This window comes from Phyllobates terribilis, unplaced genomic scaffold (assembly GCF_046119375.1).
Source record: "Phyllobates terribilis strain yellow unplaced genomic scaffold, ASM4611937v1 Scaffold_346__1_contigs__length_2005123, whole genome shotgun sequence".
In the NCBI taxonomy this organism is placed as follows: domain Eukaryota; kingdom Metazoa; phylum Chordata; class Amphibia; order Anura; family Dendrobatidae; genus Phyllobates; species Phyllobates terribilis.
Genome location: NW_027363106.1, coordinates 562,666 through 580,488, shown reverse-complemented (window position 1 = coordinate 580,488; position 17,823 = coordinate 562,666). Strand labels below are relative to the sequence as shown.

Below are 17,823 nucleotides of genomic sequence, written 5' to 3'. Positions count from 1 at the left end.
CGCATGCACACCTACCTTCTGTGCTGAAATTTGAAAAGTTTTCTCACTTGATGATTGCAGATCCCATGATATTTACACGACAAATCTCAGTGCAGCATTGGGGAATGACCAGGAAGAAAGAAACAATGCAGTTAATAATCATCAGCAAAAATTATTTATTGCACACACAGTCACATGCATACATAGGCAAATGCACGCACACTCACCGTCTGTGCTAGACCTTGAAAGGTTTTCTCACTTGATAATTGCAGGTCCTATGATACTCACTACACAAATCTCTGTGCATCATTGGGGGAGGGTAAGGAAGAAAGAAACAATGCAGTTAATAATCATGTGCAAAGATGATTTTTTGCAGACACAGGCACATGCATGCACAGGCAAATGCCTGCACACCCACCTTCTGAGCTGGACCTTGAAATGTTTTCTCACTTGATAATTGCAGGTCCTATGATACTCACTACACAAATCTCTGTGCATCATTGGGGGAGGGTAAGGAAGAAAGAAACAATGCAGTTAATAATCATGTGCAAAGATGATTTTTTGCAGACACAGGCACATGCATGCACACCCACCTTCTGAGCTGGACCTTGAAATGTTTTCTAACTTGATAACTGCAGGTACTACGATACTTCTCAAGTTTCAGTACAGCATTGAGGCAGGATCAAGAAGAAAGAAAAAATGCAGTTAACAATCATCAGCAAAAATTATTTATTGCAGACACAGGCACATGCATACACAGGCAAATGCATGCACACCCACCTTCTGTGCTGGACCTTGAAATGTTTTCTCACTTGATTATTGCAGGTCCTATGGTACTTAGTCCATCATTGGGGGAGTGTATGAAAGAAAGAAACAATGCAGTTAATAATCATGTGCAAAGATGATTTTTTGCAGACACAGGTACATGCATGCACAAGCAAATGCATGCACACCCACCTTCTGTGCAGGACCTTCAAATGTTTTCTCATTTGATAATTGCAGGTCCAATGATACTTACTACACAAATCTCAGTGCAGCATTGGGGGATGGCCAGGAAGAAAGAAACAATGCAGTTAATAATCATCAGCAAAACTGATTTTTTGCAGACACAGGCACATGCATACATAGACAAATGCATGCATGCATGCACGCATGCACACCCACCTTCTGTGCTGGAATTTGAAAAGTTTTCTCACTTGATGATTGCAGGTCCCATGAAATTTACGCCACAAATCTCAGTGCAGCATTGGGGGATGACCAGGAAGAAAGAAACAATGCAGTAAATAATCATCAGCAAAAATTATTTTTGCACACACAGGCACATGCATACACAGGCAAATGCATGCACACCCACCTTCTGTGCTGGACCTTGAAATGTTTTCCCACTTGATAATTGCAGTTCCTATGATACTTAGTCCACAAATCTCAGTGCAGTCTTGGGGGAGGGTCAGGAAGAAAGAAACAATGCAGTTAATAATCTTCTGCAAAACTGATTTTTTGCAGACACAGGCACCTTTACACACACCCTCCTTCTGAGCTGGAATTTGAAAAGTTTTCTTACTTGATTATTGCAGGTCCTATGATACTTAGTCCACAAATCTCCGTTCATCATTGGGGGGAGGGTAAGGAAGAAAGAAACAATGCAGTTAATAATGATGCGCAAAGATGATTTTTTGCAGACACAGGTACATGCATGCACAGGCAAATGCATGCACACCCACCTGCTGTGCTGGACCTTCAAATGTTTTCTCACTTGATAATTGCAGTTCCTATGATACTTCACAACTTTCAGTACAGCATTGAGGCAGGATCAGGAAGAAAGAAAAAATGCAGCTAATAATCATCCGCAAAAATGATTTTTGCAGACACAGGCACACGTATACAAAGGCAAAATGATGTACACCCACCTTCTGTGATGGATCTTAAAAGGTTTTCTCACTTGATGATTGCAGGTCCCATGAAATTTACGCCACAAATCACAGTGCAGCATTGGGGGATGGCCAGGATGAAAGAAACAATGCAGTTAATAATCATCAGCAAAAATTATTTATTGCAGACACAGGCACATACAGACACAGGCAAATGCATGCACACCCACCTTCTGTGCTGAACCTTGAAATGGCTTCTCACTTGATAATTGCAGGTCCTATGATACTTATGCGACAAATCTCAGTGCAGCATTGGGAGATGGTCAGGAAGAAAGAAACAATGCAGTTAATATTCATCAACAAAACTGATTTTTTGCAGACACAGGCACATGCATACATAGGCAAATGCACGCATGCACACCCACCTTCTGTGCTAGTCCTTGAAAGGGTTTTTCACTTGATGATTGCGGGTCCTATGATACTTACTCCACAAATCTCAGTGCAGCATTGGGGGAGGGATAAGAAGAAAGAAACAATGCAGTTAATAATCAATTGAAAAGCTGATTTTTTGCAGACACAGGCACATGCATACACAGGCAAATGCACGCACGCACACAAACCTTCTGTGCTGGACCCTGAAAAGTTTTCTAATTTGATAATTGCATGTCCTATGATACTTACTCCACAAATATCAGTGCAGCATTCGGGGATGGTCAGGAAGAAAAAAAAATGCAGCTAATAATCATCCGCAAAAATGATTTCTTGCAAACACATGCATACACACCCACCTTCTCTGCTGGACCTTGAAATTTTTTTCACTTGATAATTGCGGGTCCTATGATACTTACTCCACAAATCTCAGTGCAGCAATAGGAGAGGTCAGGAAGAAAGAAATAATGCAGGTAATAATTATCTGTGAAAATAATATTTTGCAGACACAGGCACATGTACGCACACCCACCTTTTGTGCTAGAATTTAATGTTTTCTTACTTGATTATTGCAGGTCCTATGATACTTACTCCACAAATCTGAGTGCAGGATTGGGGGAGGGTCAGGAAGAAAGAAACAATGCAGTTAATAATCATCAGCAAAAATCATTTTATGCAGACACAGGCACACGCATGCACACCCACCTACTATGCTGGACCTTGAAAGGTTTTCTCACTTGATAATTGCAGGTCCTATGATACTTACTCCACAAATCTCAGTGCAGCATTGGGGGATGGCCAGGAAGAAAGAAACAATGCAGTTAATAGTCATCAGCAAAAATTATTTTTTGAAGACAGAGGCACATGTATAGACAGGCAAATGCATGCACACCCACCTCCTGTGCTGGACCTTGAAAGGTTTTCTCACTTGATAATTGCAGGTCCTATGATACTTACTCCACAAATCTCAGTGCAGCAATAGGAGAGGGTCAGGAAGAAAGAAATAATACAGTTAATAATTATCTGTGAAAATAATATTTTGCAGACACAGGCACATGTACGCACACCCACCTTCTGTGCTGGACCTTCAAATATTTTCTCACTTGATAATTGCAGGTCCTATGATAAAATCTCCATGCAGCATTGGGGGAGGGTCAGGAAGTAAAAAATAATGGAGTTAATAATCATGCGCAAAATTTATTTTTTTCAGACAGAGGCACATGCATACACTGGCAAATGCACGCACACCCACCTTCTGTGCTGGACTGGGAAAGGTTTTGTCACCTGATAATTGCAGGTTCTATGATACTTCTTCCACAAATCTCTGCGCAGCATTGGGGGATGGTCAGGAAGAAACAAACAAAGCAGTTAAAAATCATGCGAAAAATGATTTTGTCACATGGTTACCACGACAGTTTGGAGCCAGGAGACCTAAGCGTCATATTGCTCCTACTCCGGCTCTGAGACAAAGCACTTCTCTGTCATTTTAATTGTGTGTATTTATTCTGGCTGAACAGGGGTTAAGCGGCCATGTTGGATTTCCCTGTGCTCACAGCTGAGCTCGGTTAGCCACTCCTTTTCCCTTTATAATCTGGGCTCTGATACTAATCTATGTCAGAGGAGGGAGAGGAGTTTCTTATGAGAAGGAGTGTTGGAGGAATTACTTGTGACTGGTGTCTGGTTTGTATGCGTGTAATTCCTTATCCTTCTCCATTTTGGTTTATTCCCCCTACCTTCACACCCTGGTGTTTCCCTCTGTAATATGTGAGTGAATATTTCGTATGCCTGGAGTTTTCTATTAACCCCTGTCTTTGTAGCCCTGTTTGTCGGGTTGGTGTAGTACAGTGCACAGTAGCGCCACTCTTCCCCAGGTGGCGGAGAACAGAAGGAGGGCTAAGGCAGGAGTTAGGGCGAAGGCGGAGGCCAGCGCCGGACTGGAGTGTCTGGGGCCCACCAGGGAAATTGACTCCAGGGGCCCACCCACCCAGGCCAACCCACCCTTCAGCTATTTGCAAATACCGGTTAGCCGTTATACCCATTATATTGGTGGCTCCTGCCCATCACTGTGCCCTCACCAGAATTGTGATGTTCAATTACTGTAGTTTGCATTAAAGGGTTTTTATTGGTGAAAACAAGTTATCAGCGATGAACAGGTTGGGAAGGTGATCACTTATTTATTGGTGGAATCCGCACTGTCAGAAGATTGTGGCACTTTGAGTATTTGGTGAGATTTTTACCTCAGTATTTATAAGACAAAACCAGGTGTGGAGCAATCCGAGGTCATGTTTTATGCATTTCTCACCCACTTCTGTTTTTTTCTTATAAATACAGAGGTCAAAATCTCACCAAATGCCAACTTGCTTTCTCTGATGAACCTCTGTAACTGCATCTCTGCTGCTGTGTAATAGTTACAGGACAGGGAGGGGTTAAACATCCAAGTATTTAATATCTGTTGGAAATGAAGAGGTTTCCCCTAATTGATATCAGATAAAACAAATGACCAACCACAATCCACTCTACCAAGACCAATATTACCAGATAGAAGGCAGAAATACTACCACACCGTGACCAGATCACATATTACCACCACATAGTGCCCAAATAATGCCACATACAAGGCACAAATACCGCCACACCATGACCAAAGCACATAATGCCACCACATAGTGACAAATAATGCTAAAATAATAAAAATGTAAAAAAGCTCTGTATATTGGGTCAGTGTACAGGTTATACAGTGATCACCAGTGACATTATACACAGGAGCTCTGTATATAGTGTACAGGTTATACAGTCATCACCAGTGACATTACACACAGGAGCTCTGTATATAGTGTCAGTGTGTGTGTGTATAGGTAATACAGTGATCACCAGTGACATTATACACAGGAGCTCTGTATATAGTGTCAGTGTGTGTGTATAGGTAATACAGTGATCACCAGTGACATTATACACAGGAGCTCTGTATATAGTGTCAGTGTGTGTGTATAGGTAATACAGTGATCACCAGTGACATTACACACAGGAGCTCTGTATATAGTGTCAGTGTACAGGTAATACAGTGATCACCAGTGACATTACACACAGGAGCTCTGTATATAGTGTCAGTGTGCGTGTATAGGTAATACACATACTCACAAGTTCTTTATCTGCCGCAGACCAATATATCACATCTTCTATGCAGGACTTATCTCTGCAGAAAATAACTATAGCTATAACTGATCACTTCCAGAGCACAATCCACACTTTTCCCAAGATTTCTACACTGCATGAAATGACAAAAAAAGCAACCTAGTGCCGCACTACACAGTAACAGAGCTCCAGTGTCATTCTTTGCCTGCTCATCTCTGTCAGCAGACATATTTGTCTGATGGCAAAGATGTAGCAGAGCTGAAGACAGAAGACCTATGGATTACGTTGGAGTGAGGATTTTTCTTTATTAAAGATGGAGTCCCTAAATGTGTTTTATTTTTAATATAAAAAAAAATTCTGTCTTTTTTATTTTTCTGTTTACTAGAAATTCATGGTGGCTATGTCTAATTTGGCGTGACACCATGAATTTTGGGCTTAGTACCAGCTGATAATACAAAGCTGGCCTGGTACTAACCCTATTATTACCCAGGGTGCCACTCCCACCAGGGCCGCTGGAATAGCCAGGTAAAGCATGTGGAAATGGTGCTAGGATGAATGCGCCATTTTCAGGGGTGGCTGCGGGCTGCGATTTTCAGCGTGGGGGGCCAAGAACGCTTGGGCCTTACCATGCCATGCTGCGAATCCCAGCCCCCAGCTGCCTTGTTTTATCTGGCTGGCGATCAACATATGGCGGGAGCCCACGCATTTTTTTTTTTTTTAAATGTTAAATACGTTTAAAACAAATATTCGGCTTCTCTGTCTTTTGATCGCCAGCCAAGGTAAAGCCAGGCAGCTGGGGGTGGCAGGCCATAGTTGTCTGCTTTATCTGCGGTGAGAATCAAAAATTCTGCGGAGCGCTACATCGTTTTTAAAAATTTCTTTTCACACTTCTATATGTGACAGACCCAACAGCCAATCGCAGATGCTGTCAAAGAGGATGGGCCTCTGTGATTGACTGTTCGACTAATGTACAATTAGCCCATATATTCTAGTATGGTACTATGTATGGGCTGCTTTCAGGTTACTCAAGCAGCCAATCACGATGCCCATTCTCTGTGTCAGCGTCTGTGATTGGCTGTTGGGACTGTCACACATATAGAAGTGTGAAAATAAATAAATAATAAAACAAAAATGACATAGCGTTCCGCAGAATTTTTGATTCTCAGCGCAGATAAAGCAGACAGCTAAGGGCTGCCACCTCTGACTGCCTGGCTTTACCGTGGCTGCTGATCAAAAGTCTGGAAAGGCCAATGTTTTTTTTTTTAAATTATTTAAAAAAATAACAATAAAAAAAATGCGTGGGCGCCCACCATATTTTGATCGCCAGCCAGGTAAAACCAGGCAGCTGGGGGCTGGGATTCTCAGCATAGTAAGGCCCAAGCATTCTGGGCCCCCATGCTGAAAACGGCAGCCCGCAGCCACCCCTGGAATTGGCGCATTCATCGTAGCGCCATTTCCAGGCACTTTATCCAGCTCTTCCAACAGCCTGAAATTCATGGCGTCAAGCCAAATTAGACATGGCCACAATGAATTTCTAGTAAACAGGAAAAAAACACAACACAGAGAAAAAAATGTTTTAATAAAAATAAAACACATGTAGGGACTCCATCTTTAATAAAAAACAAAATGGGCAATGGGCATGCATGATGGTACCACCAGTGGCTGGCAGGACATGCTGGGCATGATAGTACCACAGAGGCTGACAGGACATACTAGACATGATTCATGCCTAGTATGTCCTGTCAGCCTCCGTGGTACTATCATGCCCACCCAGCATGTTCTGCCAGCCACTGGTGGTAGTACATGCTGCTGGGCATAGTACCAGTAACCAGAGGCTGGCAGCAGGACATGCTGGGCATGATGATAATCATGCCCATTGCCCAGTAGTATTTACTGCCAGCCTCGGCCAGGGGTCCTCGGCCAGGGGTTCTCCCCCCCGCGCGTTTCATACTCGCGTGCCGAGTTGCCAGGGGCGACGCCGGGTCCGTCCTCCACAGGAAGCAGTCCCAGGGCGATGACATCATCGCACAGGAAGCAGTCCCAGGGCGATGACGTCATCGCCCTGAGACTGACCTCCTGTGCACGCGCTGGCAGTGTCGCGCTGCGCAGACGAGGCAGAGGGGCACTGCGGCAGCAGGCAGAGCAGGGAGATCGCTCTCCCTGCTTTGCCGCTGTAGAGAGTACATCACTAATCATATCGGCAGTGCTACCAATATGATTAGCGAACCGGGGGGCCCTCTGTTCAGGGCCCATGAAGGATAGGGGGTGGAGCTTGGGGGCGTGGCCATCGGGACTCGGGGCCCACCGGGGGTTTTCCCGATCCTCCGGTGGGCCAGTCCGCCCCTGGCGGAGGCCCTGGCATCCTCACCTTCAGAGGTATCCCGGGGAATAGGGTGAGCTAGAGCACCCTGTAGTGTTAGGTTCAGGGTAGGAGCCCCTGATCTCTAGTCACCCGACAGCTGTGTTGTGACATTATCTCTGACCATAACCGTTTTTCTGCTCCATTATGGATCCTTTTACTGCTCTGACGGGGCAATTGCAGCAGCTCAGTCTGGAGGTGGCGGATTTAAGCACAGTGGTTTTGCGGTCCCTTAATACATCGGGTGTGGGTGTCTCGTCTCTCAGACAAACCATAGTGGAGCCCAAGGTTGCATTGCCGGACAGGTTCTCTGGGGGGCGGGACAACTTTGTGGTCTTTAGAGAGGCCTGTGAACTGTACTTCAGGCTACATTCCGTTTCCTCAGATTCAGAGGAGCAACATGTGGGCATAATAATCTCGCTCCTGATTCACCGTCGCTCCAGACGGTGGAGGGGTTTTTGCGGACTCTAGGCCATATATATGACCCCGATCGTGTCTCCTTAGCGGAGTCCACACTGCACCAACTTCAGCAAGGAGATCGGCCGGCGGAGGAATATTGCTCCAAGTTTCGGAAGTGGGCCACGGATACCATGTGGAACGACCCCCACTTGGTAGTCTCTTTTGTGAGGGGCTTTCAGTAAGTGTGAAGGATGCCTTGGCCCTGTATGAGACTCCAGACTTCCTTGAGACAGCCATGTCTCTGGCGATCCGGGTTGACTGCCGTCTTCGCCAGAGACATAGGGAGTCCGTGTGTGGGGGATCCGGGGTCACGGGAAGTCAGTGTTGAGCCAACTGTGAATCTCATGCAGGTGGGAGCGGCATCCTCCGCTGGCAAATTGACTGTAGTCCGTCGTAAGGGGGAGTGTGTTCCTTTTGTGGGAAAAGGGGACATTTCGTAGGCATGTGTCCTTCCCAGTGTAAGCAACCACCGGAGAAGCCTGATAGCCCAGGTTGCTGGGAGGTTAGCAACCTGGGTGTATTCATCACCTCCATGGGTAAGACACAATTTTTTCTACCAGCCGTGGTTCATGTGGGTGGAGTTAAGGCGGAGGTGTGGGCCTTTCTGGACAGTGGGGCCGTGTTAAATTTGATCGACTCTAGGTTCGTCCAGGTCCAAGTCCCCGTCCCACATCCACTGTCCAGACCCATTCACATTGTCGCCATCGACTCCACCCCCTTGAGACAAGGGCACTTTACTCAAGTCATCTGTGACGTGTGGCTTCAGGTGGGGGCTATGCACACTGACGTGTTAGACTGCTATGTGCTAGAGGGTCTGCCCTCACTTGTAGTACTGGGACTCCCTTGGCTCACCGTGCACAAACCTGTTGTTGATTGGCAGACTCAGGAGATTGTTAAATGGAGTGGGTATTGTCAAGAGCACTGCTTGGGTACCCGGTTGGCAAGGGTGGATACCCGGTCTGTGCCTAATTACCTGTCAGATTTTGGGGAAGAGTTCTCGGAGCAGGGGTGCCAAAAACTCCCTCCCCATCGTCCTTATGATAGCACTATAAATCTCATTCCGGGGGCCAAGCTGCCAAAGAGCAGACTCTATAACATATCTGGTTCGGAGAGGCAGGCCATGAAAAACTAAATCACGGAAAGCCTGACTAAAGGTCATATCAGACCATCCTCTTCCCCATTGCGCTGGTTTCTTTTTTGTAAAGAAAAAAGATGGGGGGGTTACGCCCTTACCTGGATTTCCTTGAACTTGTCAGTGATCCTTATCCGCTTCCTCTCATTCCTGACCTCTTCAATCAAATTGAAGGGGCAAAATGGTTCTCTAAGATGGGCCTTAGGGGGGCGTATAATCTTGTCCGAATTAAAGAGGGGGATGAGTGGAAAAAAGTGTTTAACACGCCTGAGGGACACTATGAGAATCTGGTGATGCCCTTTGGGTTGACAAAGGCACAAGCTGTCTTTCAAAACTTCATAAACTACATTTTTAGTCATCTGATAGATAACCACGAATCTGCCTATCTGGATGACATACTAATTTATTCTCCTGACCTTGAGTCGCACCAGGTTCACGTCAGGCAGGTTTTACATATTCTTCGAGACAAAAAATTATATATTAAGCCTGAGAAGTGTAAGTTCTCAGTTGAGGAGATGCCTTTCCTAGGATATGTGTTGTCCTCCACCGGTTTTCGCATGGATCCAGCAAAAGTCCGGGCGGTGTTGGAATGGGATCATCTGGAGGATTTGAAGGCATTACAAAAGGCACTACATAAGTACATGCACACCTCCAATAGAAAAATCGCAAAAAGTTTATTGAACATAAGCACACTATTAAAAGCATTTAAAAACCATAGACATGGTATACAACTGTTTCCCACATGACAGTAGTCATCAATAATAGTAAATAATAAGCATACAGACCCCAAGATGCACAATCTATAGCCAAATCCACACTAGCAATGGTAAATCCCAAATACAATACAGAAACCCAGACAGTTAATGAACAAGGGAAAGAAGGCCATCATAAAAGTGGGAAGATACTACACAAGGTAGTGTCATCATATACAGTTCCCAATACGTACAAATATCTATTGTATGTAGAATAAAGTCAGTACATACAAATATAACAAAAAGACGTCCTAAATATATTCCTAGCAGATAACCAAAGGCAGGAGGCAATAGCATACATGAACATGCAAAAATGGGTTGCTCTGGGAGAGGTATATAGAAATGCCTATCATGTCAAACACTTTACACGGTTGAATGTAGCTGTTCTAGTGGGTCATAATAAAAAAAGAACGGTAAAATCCAAGCATAGAGCCATCTCACGCCAGAGACTGCATGAAAAGGTGCATGCAATGAGGTGGTAGAATATTACCCATTGCTGTCAGTATGTGCAAAGAGGGGTTGTGGTGTCAGAGGGGATGCAGGGAGAACCCTACGCGTATTGCCGTGACCCACAAGACTTCGTGGGGAATATGCTTCTCCATGAATGTTCAATGTATTTTATCATAACCATAATTAGAGGTAAACGGTTGCCGGTGATGATCAGTGTTCCACAGCCAGTCCGGACCGGAAGTCATGAGACCAGAAATGACGATGTAAGTGATGTATCAGTGTGTTATACCCATACACGGGGAGAGGAGGAGAGGGACATGTGTATCGCATGAGTTGTATCCCGCGGGCGGATACATACACGCCCACATTGAGAGAGGCAGTGAGAAAAAAACTACCTGAACTGTGGCGATCGGGGGACTGGCATCATCATGATAACGCCCCTTCCCACACAGCGCAGAAAATCAACCAGGATTTAGCAAAAACGGCATGACAATGACTTCTCACCCGACATACCCCCCTGCGACTTCTTCTTATTCCCAAAGATGAAGAAAAACTAAAAGGGAAGCGTTTTCAGGACAAAAAAGAGGTTAACAGAAAATAGCTGGAGGCATTTAACAGCATTAGTTCAGAAGAAGATAAAAAATGTTTCGAACTCTGGAAAACCCGTTGGAACAAGTGAAAATCATCTAATGGACAGGATTTTTGAAGAGGACTAATGTTTTCAAGATGTTATGTTAAATAAAAAATAAATAATTCTCATTTTTTGGGGTACCTATATATATATATATATATATATATATATATATATATATATATATATATGTGTGTATGTATATATATAAGTATGTGACGTGTCGTGATGGGATGGCTTTTACGTTTTTTATTTAGCTAGTGGCAGCTAAGCACCCTATGCCCTATGTTATTTACATGTACTATTCTTATTTACTTTCTTACTACAGGATATTTGCTCATTTTGTTTTTATCTCACGTTCTGCTTGTCAAATGGCCACAGTGTCACTGCACATCTATGCATTGCACGTATGACAACATATGCCCTGTCTCAATTTTTGGTATATATATATATATATATATATATATATATATACACACAGTATATATACACACACATGCATATATGTACACACACACATACATACATATGTAACGCATTGCAAACACAAGAAAACTTGTGTCACTGGATATCTGAAATTGCTACATGATGACGTGTTGCCCTCTTTATGCACTGAAGATGGCACGTTCTCTGAGTTTTCCCAACAAGATGGTCACCACCACATTATGGGTGTCAGGTGCGAGCATTCCTACATGAACAGTTTCCTGGAAAGTGGATGGGTCGGCGTGGGCCAGTTGAATGGCCACCAAGGTCTCCCAATCTGACCCCCTTAGAATTTTATCTTTGGGGTCATCTGAAGCCAATTGTCTATGCTGTGAGGATACGAGATGTGCAGCATCTGAAACAACGGATACTGGAAGCCTGTGCTGGCATTTCTTCTGCGGTGTTGCTATCAGTGTGTCAAGAGTGGGAGAAGAGGGTTGCATTGACAATCCAACACAATGGACAGCACTTTGAACACATTTTATCAGTGGTCATAAACTTGTAAAAAGCTCATGAAAGAATAAAGTTACGTTAAAAACAAATACACCATTGTTTTTCTTATGAAATTCTGAATAAGTTTGATGTGTTACATGACCCTATTCCCATTGAAAAAAATAAAGTTGGATCCAAAATGGCCGACTTCAAAATGGCCGCCATGGTCACCACCCATCTGGAAAAGTTTTCCCCCTCCCATATACTAATGTGCCAAAAACAGGAAGTTGACATCACCAAGCATTCCCATTTTATCTAGGTGTTTCCATATAAATGGCCCATCCTGTACTTTGCACGTGCACCCCTTCCTTGTTATGCGAATGTTACCTCCCTGATTTTACAATAAACTTTACACTATATTTGTACTTTGTATCTAGACTTTTTTGGTCGGTTTTCTTTCTCCCCTTTTTTCTGAACTTCTCAGACTGTCTAGGCTGCCATCATCATCATCCCACATAAATTACACAGATTACAGTGTGACATTTTTACTCTAGGCTATACAAATACCTTATACTCCGTTACTTCTATACCACACTTTTATGTGTTCCCTTGGTTGCATTTAAATATATGTGTTAGATATATACTGCATATATACAGTGCAGACCAAAAGTTTGGACACACCTTCTCATTTAAAGATTTTTCTGTATTTTCATGACTATGAAAATTGTACATTCACACTGAAGGCATCAAAACTATGAATTAACACATGTGGAATTATATACTTAACAAAAAAGTGTGAAACAACTGAAAATATGTCTTATATTCTAGGTTCTTCAAAGTAGCCACCTTTGGCTTTGATGACTGCTTTGCACACTCTTGGCATTCTCTTGAGCTTTTTTGTTAAGTATATAATTCCACATGTGTTAATTCACAGTTTTGATGCCTTCAGTGTGAATGTACAATTTTCATAGTCATGAAAATACAGAAAAATCTTTAAATGAGAAGGTGTGTCCAAACTTTTGGTCTGTACTGTATATCTGATTTAAGGGCATGGAAATTAAAATTTTGAAAATTGTGAAATTTTCAAAATTTTCATCAAATTTCTGATTTTTTTCACAAATAAATGCAAGTGATATCGAAGAAATTTTATCACTAACATGGAGTGCAATATGTCACGAAAGGACAGTCTCAGAATCAGGGGGATCCGTTGAAGCGTTCCAGAGTTATTACCTCATAAAGTGACAGTGGACAGAATTGTAAAAATTGGCCTGATCATTAAGGACATAATTGTCTCCGTCCTTAAGGGGTTAATGTAGTTTTGAAAAAAATACTGTTTTATTAGCAGCAGATTATCAGGACTACTTGGCCTGATGCTAGGTAGTCCAACCCCGCCTCCATCACTGATTGGCAGCTCAGTGGTGTGAGGGCGGAGCTATCTAGATCTCAGAATTCAGAGATCTCTTAGATCTGTGGCAGATAAAACTGTTTTTAATCAATACTGCAGCACCCAGTAAAGTAAGTGATACATCGCTGTAATCATGGTCTCTGCCTCTACATCATGCAGGTGGTTACAGATTCTCTTTAATAAATTTTAGTATGATTAATATAACTCAACTAAAAATAGCAATAAAATACCGCAGTAATATACAACCATGATGAATGCAAGCAGAAAGAACTTCAATACTACTCCTTTTTGTAAGGTAATAACATTATTCCAGCCATTAATTCACTGAGAGAAAATCTAATAACGCTCAGTTTCCAGCCTATCGAGAAATTTCAAAAACACAAGTCTCTAAGTAAAAAGGATTATACATTCAGATAACTCCTACTCCTCCATTCTCATCAGTCAGACTGATGAGCAGAAATTGTCAAGAACTCGAAGTACGGCTCACTGCGCTTTTATTTCGTGTCTGCTCTGAAGTTATCTATTACTTGCAGCCCACCCCCTTGGGGAACCTGAATATATATTTTATTCCATCTGCTCCAAACTCAGAATTCAGTAGAAGAAATAAACTGCAACACAGGAGACAATGAGAAGCAAAGAGCCAATGCATCGGGAAATAGTGAGATTCCAAGCTGCGGGAAAAGATTTTATGATAAAGGTAAATTATCAACATTATAGATGATGAGCCCAGATGGGGGCTGGAAAAAAAAGATTCCTGGAGCAGGCATTTATGAAGACTCTGAACTGACATGTTGTCATGTTAAAGGGAAGCTGTCACATCCTAGTTACTATGTAAACTGCCCTCATAGCGTTGGTAGTGATGCAATGTACATCACTAACACTTTTTTCATTATAATTGGTGCAACTATAATGAGTGTATAGCACTTTATATACTTATACCCTACCTACTCGTTCAGTCATAGGGGTGTGATCCTCACATTCAGTCATGGGTGGCGCCGCCCAGGTGTTTGAATTTTGCTCCCGGTGAGCGCTGAAGTTATGGGACGCTTGTGCAGTATGACACAGCTGACAGCAAAGCTTGTAGCGCTGGGAGCCGCGCATGCGCTGTGACGATTGGGGGTGAGGGGTACCACACATACCAGGAATGGGGGTGAGGGATACCACGCATACCATGATTGAGGGGTACCACGCATACCAGGATTGGGGGGTGAGGGGTGCCACGCATACCAGGATTGGGGGTGAGGGGTGCCAGGCATACTGGGATTGGGGATGAGGGGTGCCATGCATACCGAGATTGGGGATGAGGGGTGCCACGCATACCGGGATTGGGAATGAGGGATGGGGTGCCATGCATACCAGGATGAGGGATACCATACACACCAGGATAAGGATGAGGGGTGCCATGAATACCGGGATTGGGGGTGAGGGGTTCCACGCATACCGGGATTGGGGGTGAGGGGAGCCACGCATAACGGGAATGGGGGTGAGGGGTGCCACGCATACCGGATTGGGAGTGAGGGATAGGGTGCCATGCATACCAGGATGAGGGATACCATACACACCAGGATAGGGATGAGGGGTGCCACGCATACCGGGATTGGGGGGGATGAGGGGTGCCAGGCATACTAGGATTGGGGATGAGGGGTGCCACGCATACCGGGATTGGGGATGAGGGGTGCCACGCATACCGGGATTGGGGATGAGGGATGGGGTGCCATGCATACCAGGATGAGGGATACCATACACACCAGGATAGGGATGGGGTACCATGCACACCAGGATAAGGATGAGGGGTGCCACGCATACCGGGATTGGGGGTGAGGGGTGCCACGCATACCGGGATTGGGGGTGAGGGGAGCCACACATACCGGGATGAGGGGTGACACGCACACCGGGATTGGGGGTGAGGGGTGCCACGCATACCGGGATTGGGAGTGAGGGATAGGGTGCCACGCATACTAGGATGAGGGATACCATACACACCAGGATAGGGATGAGGGGTAACACGCATACTGGGATTGGGGGGGATTAGGGGTGCCAGGCATACTGGGACTGGGGATGAGGGGTGCCATGCATACCGGGATTGGGAATGAGGGATGGGGTGCCATGCATACAAGGATGAGGGACACCATACACACCAGGATAGGGATGGGGTACCATGCATACCAGGATGAGGGATACCATACACACCAGGATAAGGATGAGGGGTGCCATGCATACCGGGATAAGGGGTGACACGCACACCAGGATTGGGGGTGAGGGGTGCCACGCATACCAGGATTGGGAGTGAGGGATAGGGTGCCATGCATACCAGGATGAGGGATACCATACACACCAGGATAGGGGTGAGGGGTGCCACGCATACCAGGATTGGGGGTGAGGGGTGCCACGCATACCAGGATTGGGGGTGAGGGGTGCCACGCATACCAGGATTGGGGGTGAGGGGGGCCCACGCATACCAGGATTGGGGGTGAGGGGGGCCACGCATACCAGGATTGGATGGTGGGGACAGGATGGGGGCAGCACAAATACAAGGAGGGGGGCAGCACATACCAGCATGGGAGACCATATACCAATAAAAATGCTCGCCACCTGGACGTAGAACGGGTTCAATAGCTAGTAAGTATGTAAAGTGCTATACACTCATTATAGTTGCACCAATTATAATGAAAAAAGTGTGTTAGTGATGTACATTGCATCACTACCAACGCTATAGGGGCAGTTTACATAGCAGCTAGGACGTTTCCCTTTAAGGAAATAGATGGCATTTAGATGAGTTTAATGATGCTTGGACACATCGCACAATATTGATCTGTGCTCTCCATTCATCTCCACCTTTTATCGCACAGCTGGGAAGTTAGAATGACAGGGGGCAATGCTCTTTCCAGGATTAATCTGTTTTTTTTTCTAGGCTTTAACATCAAAATGACACTGAAAAAAATCACATTGAGATATCTAAACTAAGGTGGGGGCATAGACCGAGGGTGGGGTAGAGGTGGGGGCATGGACCGGTAGTGGGGTGGAGGTGGGGGCATACCCGGGCTGCGGGGTGGAGGTGGGGGCATAGACCGAGGGTGGGGTAGAGGTGGGGGCATGGACCGGTAGTGGGGTGGAGGTGGGGGCATGGACCGGTAGTGGGGTAGAGGTGGGGGCATGGACCGGTAGTGGGGTGGAGGTGGGGGCATGGACCGGTAGTGGGGTGGAGGTGGGGGCATGGACCGGGGTGCGGGGTGGAGGTGGGGGCATGGACCGGGGGTGGAGGCATGGACCGGGGGGTGGGGCATGGACCGGGAGTGGGGTAGAGGTGGGGGCATGGACCGGGGGTGGGGTAGAGGTGGGGCATGGACTGGGGGGGTGGGGTATAGGTGGGGCATGGACCGGGGGTGGGGCATGGACTGGGAGTGGGGCAGAGGTGGGGCATAGGAGGGGCATGGACCAGGGGTGGGGCATGGACCGAGGGTGGGGCAGAGGTGGGGCATGGACTGGGGGTGGAGCATGGACAGGGGGTGGGGCAGAGGTGGGGGCATGGACCGGGGGTGAGGCATGGATCGGGGGTGGGGGAGAGGTGGGGCATGGACCAGGGGTGGGGCATGGACCGGGGGTGGGGCATGGACCGGGGGTGGGGCATGGACCGGGGGTGGGGCAGAGGTGGGGCATGGACTGGGGGTGGAGCATGGACAGGGGGTGGGGCAGAGGTGGGGCATGGACCGGGGGTGGGGCAGAGGTGGGGGCATGGACCGGGGGGTGAGGCATGGACCGGGGGTGGGGGAGAGGTGGGGCATGGACCAGGGGTGGGGCATGGACCGGGGGTGGGGCAGAGGTGGGGGCATGGACCGAGGGTGGGGGCATGGACCGGGGGTGGGGCAGAGGTGGGGCATGGACCGGGGGTGGGGGAGAGGTGGGGCATGGACCGGGGGTGGGGCATGGACCGGGGGTGGGGCAGAGGTGGGGGCATGGACCGAGGGTGGGGGCATGGACCGGGGGTGGGGCAGAGGTGGGGCATGGACCGGGGGTGGAGCTTGTGCCTTGAGCACTGTTAGCCGGGAGAGCTGTCACTGTGTGGTCAGTGTTGTGGCACCAGTCACCTGCCATCACCTTCCCCAGCAGCTCACCCATCACACCTGTCCCTGTGCTGTAGCTGCTCTGTGTCCGGCCGCAGCTGACAATCCTCTCCTGCTCCTCACAGACCTGTATAATGGAGCAGCTCTTCTGAGGGATAACGTCACCAGGCGGCAGAGCTTCCCACAGTGCGGAGCTCATTCACGGAGGCCGCAGCACAGTCCGCAGGTCACTACGAGGAGCCCGGTCCTGC

At 46.4% G+C, this 17,823-nt stretch overlaps 1 long non-coding RNA gene across 1 annotated transcript; it reads right to left on the bottom strand.

Annotated features, from left to right (window-relative positions):
- Positions 1-397: 397 nt before the first annotated feature.
- LOC141222228 (uncharacterized) lies at positions 398-1,172 on the bottom strand. Its single transcript, XR_012290070.1, has 3 exons — positions 760-1,172; positions 573-628; positions 398-469 (listed from the first exon to the last, which is right to left on the bottom strand). It is a non-coding gene; the product is annotated as an uncharacterized lncRNA (long non-coding RNA).
- Between the last annotated feature and the right edge of the window lie 16,651 nt (positions 1,173-17,823).